The following is a 13,821-nucleotide window of genomic DNA, read 5'->3' as shown; positions in this document are numbered from 1 at the left end:
TTGCTCAGTCCTTGTAAATTTATGTATTGTGTTTTAGGTTTGTCTTAACAGAGGGTTGTCATCGACCTGGCAGATGGATGGATTACACCTTTATTCCACCTCACTTACTGAAGCAGCTGTGACTGTGGACTGGAGGATGTCAGGGAAGTATGATAAAAACTGATAAGATACCAGGAGAACACTTAAAGCTTGTGAGCATGGGGAGCACATTATAAACTCGTTATACTTCACTATCTCATAATTACATGCATTATAATTCATTATAAATCTGGCATGACTATATAATGGGATTTTTATCTGACAGTGTAATGTCCTGATTAAAATGATTATGATAATGCAGTATCCAGAAATACAGGGTCAAAAGCAACTGGACTTCCTGGCTAAATGTTCATATTATTAATAATCTTCATTAACCTAATATAATCCCCCAAAAAACTTTCAAACTATTAGTGCCATGAAATGACAGCTACAGAAAATGTATCATAAAACAACATACAAAACGTGATGGCCCTGTTCCATTTAGGTGTCCCGTTAGCTATGCATTTGAGCCAGTATCCACAACACCAAGGGCCAAGAGCTTGCAAACGGATTGCATCCATAATTAATTATATTAGCAACACCTGTGCTATTCCTGCTATTATAAGTCAAAATGTCTGCTTCAAAAAGGCCCGTTGTCATTACCATTTAGACTCCATTAACACCTGGTAGTGATCTGTATGTGGATACATTAACTGGGTAATAACATCTGATTCATGGGCCTTTGCGTTCACAACTGATATCAGTAAGTATTGTCTTTATTTCAATAGGTGCATTCAAACAAATTGTGGGGACTCCCAGAGAGAAACTACCCACAGAGGAACTCCCCCAAGAACCTTTAAGTGTTTTTTTCTGTTTGAATTTTCACCACCAGTAAGAACACATTAAACAGCAACAAGATGGAGGATGCTGTGATCTGACCTATGTGTTTGTTTACAGTGGTGCACTGGCTCATGTATTTGACCAATCACTATAGCCTTACGTCACTCAAGGTCCCTCTTGTGCTGGGAGAGTACCTACTCCTAAGTAGGGTCTAAAAAAAGCCCTCAAAATGGCACTCCTAGAGCTTTGATCATTCCCATTTCTTACAGTGTGGACACAATAAAAGCTCCTGCAGATCATGTTTACAATTGTACTAATGTACTAATTTTCTGCTCTGCCCGCTTTTTGCCAAACAACGCCACGAGCACATTTGACATGGTAAAATCTGACTGCAATCTGAACTCAGGAGTACTGTTCATTTCCACCCGTACTTACAATTCCATTTTACATACTAATTGTAATACAATTGAAATAAGTACCATATTTAATATTTGCCATAGTAAATTAGATGGTATGAATGTACTTTTTCCTTTTTAAACTGAATTATGCAGTAGATCAGCTAATAAAACTGACCAGGCCAATTAGATTAAAGAAAAGGACAATGTTCCAAAGAATTTGTTTTTGTTTTCATAGATCTTTCCTGAGCTGTCTCACCACCACCCATAATAGGTTATGTTTTGCAGCTGTGAACAGCTCCTCCATTCCCTTTGTGCATTGCATTGTGGGACAATACTGTACACGAAGAGCACACTCAAATCAAATGTGTTGTATGCACACTGATTTTTTTTTTTGGAGTATATTGTATTGTAACGGGTGGAGGTGGTAGAAACCAGTAGCAACACAGAAACACCAGTGAGCAGTTTTAAATGATCTTTATTTTATGGTCCACAAGGTAAGAGAACAGGTATAGGCAGAAATGTGTAGGGCAACAGGCAGGGCTCAGGGTCACTGAAGACAGAGTTGGCAGCAGGTAAGACTATGCCAGTAGCACTCACGGACATGAGGTTGACCAAGCTGGAAGTTTCTGGGCTCTCCTGACAGGATCAAAGCCAGAGGACGCCACACAGCCACACAGGAACAGGTCAGGGGACAGAAGGCTGGTGCATTTACCAGGGAAGACACGAGGTGAAAAGCAGGCCGGGTCGAAACCAGGGAATCAGTCTGTGAACCAATGCTGGAAGGTCTGGCATGTAGCAATTGCAAATGACGATCTGGCCAAGAGTGAGTGGACAACAGGAGAATATATAGTGGCTTGATTACAGATGGGGTGCAGCTGAGAGTCGAGGTGATTACTGATGAGGCCCAGGTGAACAGAGTTAACTGATGAGGTGGGTGTGGCTGATTAGCAGGAGTGGAACAGGGTTGTGGTAAATTGAAATTTACCAGCAGCAGGAGAAGAGCAGAACAGACTGTGACAATACTTAATTATGCCATTTTTCCAGTACAAGCACACTAGTTAATTAAAACCTATATAGAATTCCTACGTAGTGTGTAACTGGGACACAACTACCCATGCATGCGTCATTTAGCTCAGGTTCTTTAAATGACCATTAAACTTTCCATAAAAAAAGTCTATGCCCAACTTCAGCCTCAGCAAGGGTCTAATCGGTAAGAATAACTGAAAACCCCTGTGGGGATGTGTTAGTGGAACAGAATGAAGAGGAGTTTAAGTGGGTAAAATAAAAATCATGTCATCCACAAACACACAACTGTGAATTGTTAAACACAACAGTGACTTTTACAGCTGGAGGCAGCATTAATGAAACTGTAAATACAAAAAAGAAATTGACTTTGAGGAAATCATTGTTGAGACATAAGTTTTCATGTTGTAAATAATGCTGCTTTTATCAATAAATTATACATTTGGCCTTCTCCTCTCACATTTTGTTCACTTCAGCAATTTTACACACTTCCTGCTCCCTTTATCAATATTAAATGAATATTCTTTAACATCCAATTCTCCAGTTATGACAGTTAGTATAAAATTTTATTATTAACATTGTGTGAAAGTGAGATGCAGTTTGGGACATGGGCAAAAGGAGACACAGGCGTCAGAGGGATAATTAGTGAGTGGCTGTCACAACAGGATACTGTTGAATGACAACATTATTTGTTTCCTTCCATCAGTAACTCATCATCTAATTAAAGGTGGCACCCTATCTTTCACTTTACATCCAATGTTTGACCATCAAGCTTCGGTGTCAGTTTCCCCCGCCTCTCCATCGCCCCGCCATTGTTTTCATCACCATCATTTCCTGAATTGCTCCAGGGTTTACATTGCATGTATTGTGGGAGATTTAAATAGAACATTCTTGGGAGGACATCTGTGCCTTTTGGGTAATCACATCAACAAGAAGCTGTACAGTATGGACAGTAGTAGATCAGCTGGAGAGGAGCTTAAACGCTGGGGGTTTGTGTAAAAAAGTAATACTTTCTCCAAATGTTATTTGTTAATTATGGATAAGAATCAATTATAATTCAAAATAAAAAAATTATCATATTGAACTACAGGAGACACTCATCAAATCATCTGTTCTGAAGAAAGCTGAAAACGTTGTCCTCCTAATGATCGCCTGATCTGTCACACACCAGTTATCCATTTGTCATTAATATCAGTATAGTACCCACTAACATATATACGCTAAGCATTTTTCTCTTTATGTCTTTTGATCTATGCCTATATTAGCCTGGGGTATTTGTTTACTATGACATTTAGGTCTACTAATAGGTCTTTTTCACAGTAGACATTTTGACATTTCACAGCAGGAAAAGCACTGGTGTAAATAATACAATTAATGCTGGCTGAATTCCCTTTAGTTGCTTTGTTTTCAGAGTGTCATGCATGGCTCACTGGGTTACTTGTGTAGTATCAGCTGGTGCCTACAGTATTCTATGTATTTTGTCTGTATTTGGTATATTCATAATTTAGACAGTTTCCTCATGTAATAACTAAGGTTGCTGTATTTTTTTTCTGATGGCACAGATGATTTGGTGTTTTTGGTCTCCAGTTAAAAATCTAGCTCTTCTCCTATTTTGTTTTATCAGATTGGCACCTTACCAGAAATGATACTCTCCCCACATCCTCCTTCGTAGTGTACTGCATGTCACCGCCCCAGTATGAAAGGAGGCCCTAAAGACTTTGAGTTGGTTCTGCAATGCAGGTTGTTTTTGTCTTGTTTTACTCTCTACTTGTTTCCACTCAGTTTTAACAACAAAAGGGAGATCATCCTCAGTTCCCATGCTCAAAGCATGTGAGAGTCTAATTTTGTATTGTTTTTTAATGCTATGTAGTGAAACAATCATAATGTTTTACAGCATTGATAACTTACCAACTCTATATACTCTATTTGTATCAGGGTTACTGTAATAAAGATAATTCTTCAACAAAGTATTTACATATTTTTTTTATCCTCTGTTATTTTATATTTGGACAGATATTTATTTCCCAATATTTGACAATAAATAATAAACACTGATCAGTAAGGTCATACATAAGATCATACAGTACATTTTATTCTATTTCTGAAGTCATGTACTTGCTCAAGGATAAAAATCAGTGTCAGCACAATGTATACATTTTTATCCACCACACATTTTATTGAAAGGTCTCCATTCACTGCTTGAAAACAGTTAATTAGATTCACTCCTGCCATGGCCTCTACTGCCTCAGTGCAGAAAGCCTTTCCCGCTTTTCTGGTATGAAGGACTGCAGACCATTCTCTCACAATCGTGGCTTTTGTCTCGAGCTGCTGCCATGCCAACACAACTGAGCCACCCAGCTGCTGTCGTCTCAGCCCTAAAACTACTGAGACATTACTAAGATGCCTTGTGAGAGCAACATACTGGGAGACTGTCACTTTAGAGCCCATAATGACAAGCATACTGTAGGTAGGCTCAAGATTTACTTCTATTCACTTAAATTAATCTTGTAACATGATCCCCTTGTAACCCAAGAGTACTGGAGGAAATGTGGCTATTTAATGTGGCCCTGAGTGGGAGTTTGGTTATTGCATGGATGGTTGAGTGTTGACTTAATTTCCCTGAAGAGGACAAGATATTAGTCACCCTCTTTGCCTTCCTCAAATGCTTGTCCTGCATCCTGAGGTTCCAGTAGAAATGCTACAGCTAAGAGAGCATCAATAAATGTTTGTCACAGCAGGGTGTTGCTTCTTTTGTGTGAGTGGTAAGGAAATTGAAAGACAGAGAACGTGAATGAAACTTAAGTAGAATCAAGACCCATGGTCTTGAAGGAAGGAATGTCTTCTGCAAAAAAGGCCAATTTTTATTACATGTACATTATGTACATGTAAAAACATGTACATAACGTACGTACACTTAATTATGTCACCTTTCCAGGACACACTACTTAATCAAAACCTGTGTAGAATCAAGATTCAAGGTGTTTAAGGGGGAACAAATCCAGTTTGCAGTGTTAATAAGAAGTAGCTGTTTTTGTTTCTCACTATGTGCCTAAACTGTATATAATTTTAGAGAACATGAACACCTTAAGTAGCAGCACAAACACTAATAATGATATCCCGAATTTGAAAATAAAAGACAAGCTGAACTGAAAAGAAAGAGCTCTATAGTTGGTCTCAACACAATTTTGCGACGTGTTAAAGAAATTAGATTATAGACTCATTTGCTCCGTTGTGTCTCCTCCTAGACTGAATGTGGAGAAAGTAGTAATTATCTCTTCACTGATGCACCTGAACCTGCCAACTCATACTTGTGAAGACTGACACAAGAGCACACGCCTGGATTAACCTTTGTTGTAAGACCGAGAGAGATCTGTTATCATTGTGATGACGTCCTTTTCCAACTCAATATGCGTGAGGTTTATTTTTTTTGTTGACAATTTGCATAGTGATCACATGCTTGAGCTTGTTCACTCTGCAGTTGAAATGATGCACAGGATGTGTCAACACTTTCAATCAGTGACATCTATTTGCGCAGAAGATAGTCATTAAATTAATGCGCATCATGATTTTTTCAACTAACTTGTAAAAGCTTTTAAAAAATTTTTCTGCTTTTATTCATGTAATCTGGAGGCTATAACTTACCTCTGCTATTTACATACCAACCCCTCTATCTTCTGAATTCAGATTGTAAATCCTGCAAATAATTAATTCTTCTTGGGGACAAGGTTTTGTATTTTCTGTTTGTCAATCATCAGCACATCATGTTCAGACTTCATTATGAATTTTTTTATTACATATTCTATGTAAATATGAATAGGTCCCTCTCTTGCTTTTCAATTTCTATATTTTGCTTGTAATTGTAATGCAAATGTCTCTGATCTCTTACTTGTTGAGCAGGCATGGAGCTGATGGCTCATTTCAGAGGGGGCCAGGATCTGTAGTGGGCTATTATATGGTCTATAGGAGGTATGGAGATGTTAGACAGATCAAAGGGGGAACTTCTGGTGACGGAAGGGTGGAATGGAGAGAGATGCGGATTTCAATGAGATGTGCTGTTTCAGCACCTGGGATAGTGTCACGGATTGATAATTGAAAAGGTACTGCACACTTAGAACATGTTTTTTGAGCTGTAAACTACATTAGATGGTTTTGAAACTCTATAAAATCTGGTGTTTATATTGACATTGACAACAAATTTATAACAACTGGCATTTCATGGTTAGAAAATGGCTCAACACATACCTGCTGTTTTAAATCAGCCCTGGTTTAAGGTAATGAGATCGTATGTTTTTATAATGCAAAGCCTTAATGTTGGAAACAGCCTGCGAATGGAAAAGGAAGGCTTTAAGCGAAGCCTTATATTTCTTGACTGTGTGGCCATCAAAACCAACATCATTGACAAACATCCTGATGTGCAGAAATTCACGAGAGAAACCAGACCTCACATTTCTCATCATTTTGACCCATGGCACATCGGAAAGGGTAACTGTTCTCTAATGTATTTTAATAATAACACAAAATGTTTGTATTACTCACATGCCATAATGTCATATTCTGATCATCTCTGATGCCAACATTTCATTAATTAATGTGTGCTATTAATCATCTGTTAACGAAGAAGATTGTGATAAACAGTTTGCACTGATCTGCATCATCATCATGCTCAGCAGAGGAGACTGTGACCAAATGGAAATGTATGGGAAACCATATTCAGGATGTCCATACATATGACTCTGAAATCTCTCCCATTTCTTATCCCTTCTCTCTTTTCTATTGTCTATTACCAAGCCAGACAATGGCTACATATGTTTATATTAAAAGTAATTGTATCTTTGTTTACAATATTGTATAACCTACACATCCTTTAACCTATAACCTACTCATCCACTGAGGCATTCTACAGCCTCATGTTAAGTTGGCTCCAAAAATGTGGCCTTTGCCTTCTTGAGGATGTTATGCAGGTACGATTAAAGTTTATTTTTCCTTGGGGAAAAAAAATGAAAAAAGGACCATGATTTCTAACAGACATTTATGACTTATTGTAAGTTGTGAGTTAAACACATATACAATGAGAACAACAAACACTGAGGTATGTGTAGGTGTGTAGGTATGTTTTTCAATATTTTCATATGTCCATGTTTTGATATAAAACTACTGTAGGTTATATCGATACCCTCCTTGATCTGTTATGTGGTCATATTGTGCAAGAGCTTGATCAATATCAGGAACTGGTGAAGCAGACAATGGTGCCAGAGGACTTGTGTGCCCAGTTTATCAGACTGGACTAAATGAGGCAGTAGAAAGACATCAGTCACGCTTCAGGCTTTCAAATTGACCCTAATTGAGGAACTTCACTGCATTCTGTTTTCTCTACTTGTGGGTTAAAAGGGCTGCTATTGTAATAATAATCTCATATGGTCTAGTTTAGTGTTATGTCAGCACAAATGGTTCATAAATGTTTACATTATAGCATACAAAGCTCAAATGAATTGTAATAGCATCCTTCAACCATTAGGTAACAACTACAAGAATGGTTCTGGATTAGTCTTCTTTAGAAAACATTCTTTTTGACCTTTGTTATGCTCTCCCCTCTTCTTGTGTTCTTCGCCCTCTCCTCTCTTCTCTTCTGTTTCTCTTCTGATTGGTGGGTGGCACTGCCTCAAATTTAAAGGAGGGTAGTGAAGAAAGAGCCCTCAGGTGAAGCAGCCATCTTATCATGTGTTTTATTTCTTTTGCCCCTTATTTTTGTGTTCATCTGTTCTGGGGATGGAGGTCGGTTTTTGCAGCTTTGTTTGTTAATTTGGTATATAAACTGTTTTGGGGGGAGGCTGTGGAGCTCTGGTGGTTTACACAGGCTTCCCCCATGTTGTGTTCTGTTTGGCCAGGCCTCCAGACTCTCATAGTTTTGGTTAACATATTTATTATTTTATTTCTTTTTTACATTATTATTATTTTTTTTTAAATTATTATTATTTTTTTTAATTCTTTTTATTTATTTATTCATTTATTTTTTTCACAAAAATATAATAATTTTGCTTTTATCCAGATTTATCTGGATTGTTTAATCTGTTGTGTTTTTTTCTCTTTTTCTTTGTTGCTTATACATCCGTGTAACTTTGTTTTACTTGGCAGAAAAAAATATTCTTGCTTTCGCATCAGTAACACAAATCAATCTCATATTTTTTGTTTGCATACAACATACACAACTCAAAATTCTGTAGAGAGAAAGGGAGCCTGTTAGGAGGAACAAGAGTGAATCCAAAGAAATGTGCCCTTTTTTCTCAGGTGTGGGCTTCCATTTAGTCAAAAACAGCAGGCACATCAACCTCTTCAGATTCCATTTGAGTATCCCAGTCTGAACATCTCTCTGGGTGAAATGCAATATCTCAATGCATGAAGCTCTCAAGAAAAAAGATGCTGGGTCGGCCTCTCATGGCTCTCTAGTACAAAACTAGGACAATGCCATTAGTTCTCTGCTTTCAGGAATTGTGATATAGAAAGAGAATCTAGAAAAGAGGAACAAACAGTGTGACGACCTTTTCTGTTTTCTCCTTCTAATAAAACTTAGTATAAATTACTGGAATGAATATGTGGCAAAATAAAATGTCTTTGTAGACTTTGTATCACAAATTCAATGTTGAATTTAATTACTCAAGATTCAAGAGACTTTATTGCCATTTGCACAGGTACAAGGTGCATGCTCATTGAAATTCTTGTGCAGTTCAGGTTTTAAAAAAACAATCAAATGTAGGGTTAAAATGAAATTAAAAAGGTCTGAGATAATACATATTAATTGATTGTATAACAAACATTTTTATGGTTTAAATGATGAATTAAAAGTATTGTCTAAATTCTCCCTCTGCATAAATAAAATTATAATGTAACAATGTGACCATGCTCAAATTTACAAGACAAGCGTGTAAATATGCAAGCCTTTGAATCTATATCTCAGCAGAGACTGCAGCTCATCACATTAACATCATAACATTTGATGATCCAGTCAGTTGTGACATTTGATTTGTTAATTTTTGTAAGATGCTGGAGAATCCTTTGGGTCATTTTGTTTCACAATGTCTTTGAAAACCCTGGCAATAAAGACAATATAGGATACAAGCAACTATCTTCCCAATCTGCTTGTGGCTTTTTCTGTGCCATATGGCCATGTGTTGCACTTTTATGTACAATCACAGAGCTGGAGGGGCAGTTGCAAAATATAGTTATATATTCAGAACAAAGGGTGCTTATGCTCTATGTATCAGTACTGAATGTCCTCAGTCTTCATCATCACATCCAAAGCCCACAAGCTTGATGTGTGAATAACTTTGACTGCTGATACTTTGCTGAAAGAATAGCTCTTTTCAGTAATCACGCTGCATTGTTTCATGTGGACATGCTGCACCATCATGGCAGCAGGACCATCTAGTGGCTCAATGGTGTATTCCAGGATAACCTGCTCTGTTTAGGAATGTTTGAAAAAAGTCCCAGGGGAACAATAAGAGGGCTGCCTATTACGGTAAATCAGCAACACCATACAATGATGCTCTTCATCAAACAGTACAATGCAGGGCCAGTCAGCTACTCTGCCTGCTAGCTGCATCTGCTGCTCACAAATGAGAGTCTCATAGCAGCTGAGATGTATAACTGTGTTGCTCATGTTTTTGCTGGACCCCTTACAAATCATGGTCTAACACTCAAACTGAACAAATGTTCAATTGTTCAACTCATAGAAATGTGTTTTATATTTTAAGATTAAGATCTCAAGGTTTCTATCAATACCTAACATGTCAGTTTTTGTTATAACAAATAGTTATACTGTCAACGAGTGGGGAATGAATGATATTTTACATTAAATGTAAACTTTAAATCAGTGTAAACCAATCATTTTGGCAGTGGACCCTTTAAAACATGGCAATGGCTGCTAGTCTTTCAGTCTGTGAGCTAAAGGTAGAACTCAAAAATCAGAAAAAAATCAGAAACCACATTTCCTTCTTTTGTGTTCTATTTGCAACCTTTCAACCCTTTAGGTTTCTTCAGTTCTTCAGTATTTTGAATTGACACTGCAGTGAGGTAAGCTGGGAATCTTTGCCAAACCTTGTAAGTGTCCCCTCTATTTGAATGGAACAGAGACAAGATTGTAGTGATGATGTCATCTTTGGACAAATTCTTGAGCTTCTCCAAGGACTGCTAATAATAGAGCCCTTCCTAATTTATGACAGCTGTCGTGTTTTTTACTGAGAGGAGCATATTGTGACTCGCAGCTTAAAGCCTTCTATTTACAGTATTTAAAACTCCTTTTGATTTAGTATCTGAAGACTTAATCTATGGGTCGCTAACTACAGGCAGGTGACAAAGTAATGGAAAAACACACATAAAGAGTCTTACTTGGGCCACCACAGGCTGCCAGAACAGCTTCAGTGTACTTTGGTATAGATTTTCTGAACTCTACTAGAACAACATTGTTCCAAAAGATATTCCCTCATTTGTTGCTTTGATGATGGTCGTGGAGAACACTGTCTAAAATGTCAGTCCAAAATCTCACATAGATAGGTGTTCAATTGGGTTGAGATCTGGTGACTGTGAAGGTCATAGCATATGATTCCCATCATTTTCATACTTTCATACCATTTAGTGACCCCTTGCGCCCTATGGAAGGGGGCATTGTCATCCAGGGAGAGACCACTCTCATCAGGACAGTAATGTTTCATCATGGATAAAGGTGATTACTGAGAACAACTTTGTATTGATTTGCACCGAGAGATATAACATCTGCATGTATTGTACTGTATGGGATTTTTTTTTTCTTGATGTTACGACTTGTAATTGAAGGCGATGAATTACACAGTTAATGATTTACAGAAACTCTGCAGACATTTGTTTCATTTAATGATTTATTGACATTTACTTTTTTTTCCACCATGGTTTCTCTTGATACCAATAGTATTTACCATAAAGTTTATTTTTAAATTACATTTATAATGTTTTACTCACATACACATTTATTGTTTAATTTTCTTATTGCAATAAACAAGAGTAGCCAGAATGAGTCAGGTATTGCTACGGTTCGCCATACAAACTCTTTGTCCCTCTGACAATGAAATTCAAAAATAACTTTATTGGCAAGACAAAATTACACCATAGCTTCTCCATCTCGCTCTCTCTCTCTCTCTCTCTCTGCCCTGGGAGAGACTGAGGGCAGAATAAGGCTAAGGCTAGTAGCCTAAACACAACTAACATGAAATATCTGCCCAAAAAATAGGAATCTAACATTTATTTTCCATATGTGAATAATGAGGATGAATCAGTGGGAATTACCACAGAATGAACATATCAAGGACAATATGAACATATCTGTAGCGTTGCTACGTGACGGACCTACCAGAGACAAGGTTGGAGTACTTTGATTAGATTGGGTCATTGATCAAGTCGCTGACACAATCCAATGATTGATCAATAACCCCCCCCAAATCAAGGATGTGCAGGTTTTTGCCTCCAGTATTATGTTAGGCCACTTTATAGATCCAGGTTGCCTCTGTCTCTGATTGGTGGGAAGTGGGGAGAGAGCAGGTCCCAACACACACTAGAATACATATGGTACACACACCAACAGGAAGGAGAGTACAGACCCTGGAATAGTATCTCACTCACAAAACAAACTCAGCAAAGAAGATTTTGTTCGGCAACAAAAAGAAAAGAGCACAACGGTGGAAGCTGACACCAAGCCAGCTTCTTCTTTAAGTAATGGCATTGATAATGTTCCTCAGGATTTTCACTTAAACACATTTCTCACGCACAGAAAAAGAAACAAATAATGCAACTCAAGTCCAACTAAAAAATAAGCCTGTTGAACAAATCTAGCATTAATCCCTTGTTACCTGGCATTGTACCCTGTTCCCCAAACAGAGATTACCATAGTAAAAAGGCCCTTTAATATGAAGGGTCGGTCCCTAAGCCCAGCTACACCTCCGTCTCTTTGTCCCTCTTGCAATCCCTTTGAGGGCTTGTACTCCTCATGGAAGAACAGAAAAGTCTGTCAGCTGGCGTGCTCCCAGTTTACACATGACTCCAGACAACATGTCACAACATGTCACAATGATTACAAGTCACTCTGATAAAAATTGCTCATTGCATTGCAATATTCAGACAAAAGGTAAGACATTAGATGCTTCTCAATGCTTCTCAATGAAAGGGCACAGTGTACATCTCGTTCAGAAAAGGGTGACAGTTTCAAGCTGTTGAGCAAGATAAGTCTGCTGCTACTTATAGCTAGCTTTTGTGGCTCCCCACTGAGTCAGTTGATCTGCCTGTATGTCAGTCTGTGTGGGTCAACACTTACATAACGCACCCTAAAATAATTCCAATGCTTCCTTCTTTTCCATCCATTAACATTTCCTACCTACAAAAATATTTTTATTGTGTTTTCTATTTTTCTCTTTTTTCATGTATGATATAAACAGGAACCAACAGTCCAAAATAAACAAAACAAAGTGCTCACCAGTCTTTGTAAAAGAAAACAAATCATGGTGCGTTTCATGGCTTTCAGTTGTAAGACAGGAAGTTTCAATAGATAGATGCCTTGGATGCTGGACGTCTCGGCTCACGCTTCCCGGCAGCCTTGCTGGACCTCTCGCTCGGTTGTCACTCCAGCTCAAGATCATTCCTTTGCTAATGTATTTGGCTTTCTTTTTCCTCTCTATAATTTGTTCCCTTTCAGCATTATGGTTGCCAGTGTTGATGTGCCTTCTGCTATAGACTAATGTGAACTTTTGGAGATGGGGGAGGTGAGAATGGGGGAGGTCAACCCAGTGATGCAGAAGCCTGACCCCGCAGGACCCTTTTGCAAGGCTGCATGCAGAAACGACATAAATACATCAGTACACAGGGTCTTCACCTAAGTCATACCTCCCCACCTACACTGTGAACCAGCCTGTACAGTGAAGACCAGGAAGATGTGAGGATGTTGATAATCTTCTTTCTAATTGCTGGATGTGAACTCTACCCAGATGCTTCTGAATTTTGCTCTCTCCTGTAAAATATTTCCCATTACTTTAAATAACAGCACTTGCCATCAAAGGCAATTTAAGCTACAGATAGTGATCTTGTATCAAATACAGGAGTACAGTATGTACCAATGTGTGATTTCTGCTGTTTCTCCCATACTATCTCCCCTTCGGTGAGGCCCTGCTCTGACTGTAATGGAGGTTGGCAGATGTGTCCTGTGGCAATTCTTGTTGGTACGATCTATTTTTAAAAGACAGATTTGTTCGGGCCTGTGTGTGTCTGCATGCTGCCTGGGGTCAATCCATCTACTGACCCATGCCAGCCCTCCTCTCACCTCACCCTCTCAGGAAATGGCAGGGGAGTGCAATCCCCCACAGTCACTTTACTGGTCTCTCAACCCCCCAACCGTCCAACAAGTTCAGATGCGGCTACCACCTGCCTGTCAGCAGAAGTCATGTTGTATCTAGCGAGGACCTAGTGTCACAAACTGAAGAGTTGCTGGCCTCCAGCACAGAGGAGGACATGTACAGTACCGTGGAGGCAA

The sequence above is a fragment of the Scomber scombrus genome, chromosome 10 (genome assembly GCF_963691925.1).
Source record: "Scomber scombrus chromosome 10, fScoSco1.1, whole genome shotgun sequence".
In the NCBI taxonomy this organism is placed as follows: Eukaryota; Metazoa; Chordata; class Actinopteri; order Scombriformes; family Scombridae; genus Scomber; species Scomber scombrus.
The sequence above is the reverse complement of the archived record's forward strand: the minus strand, read 5'-3'. Positions refer to the sequence as shown.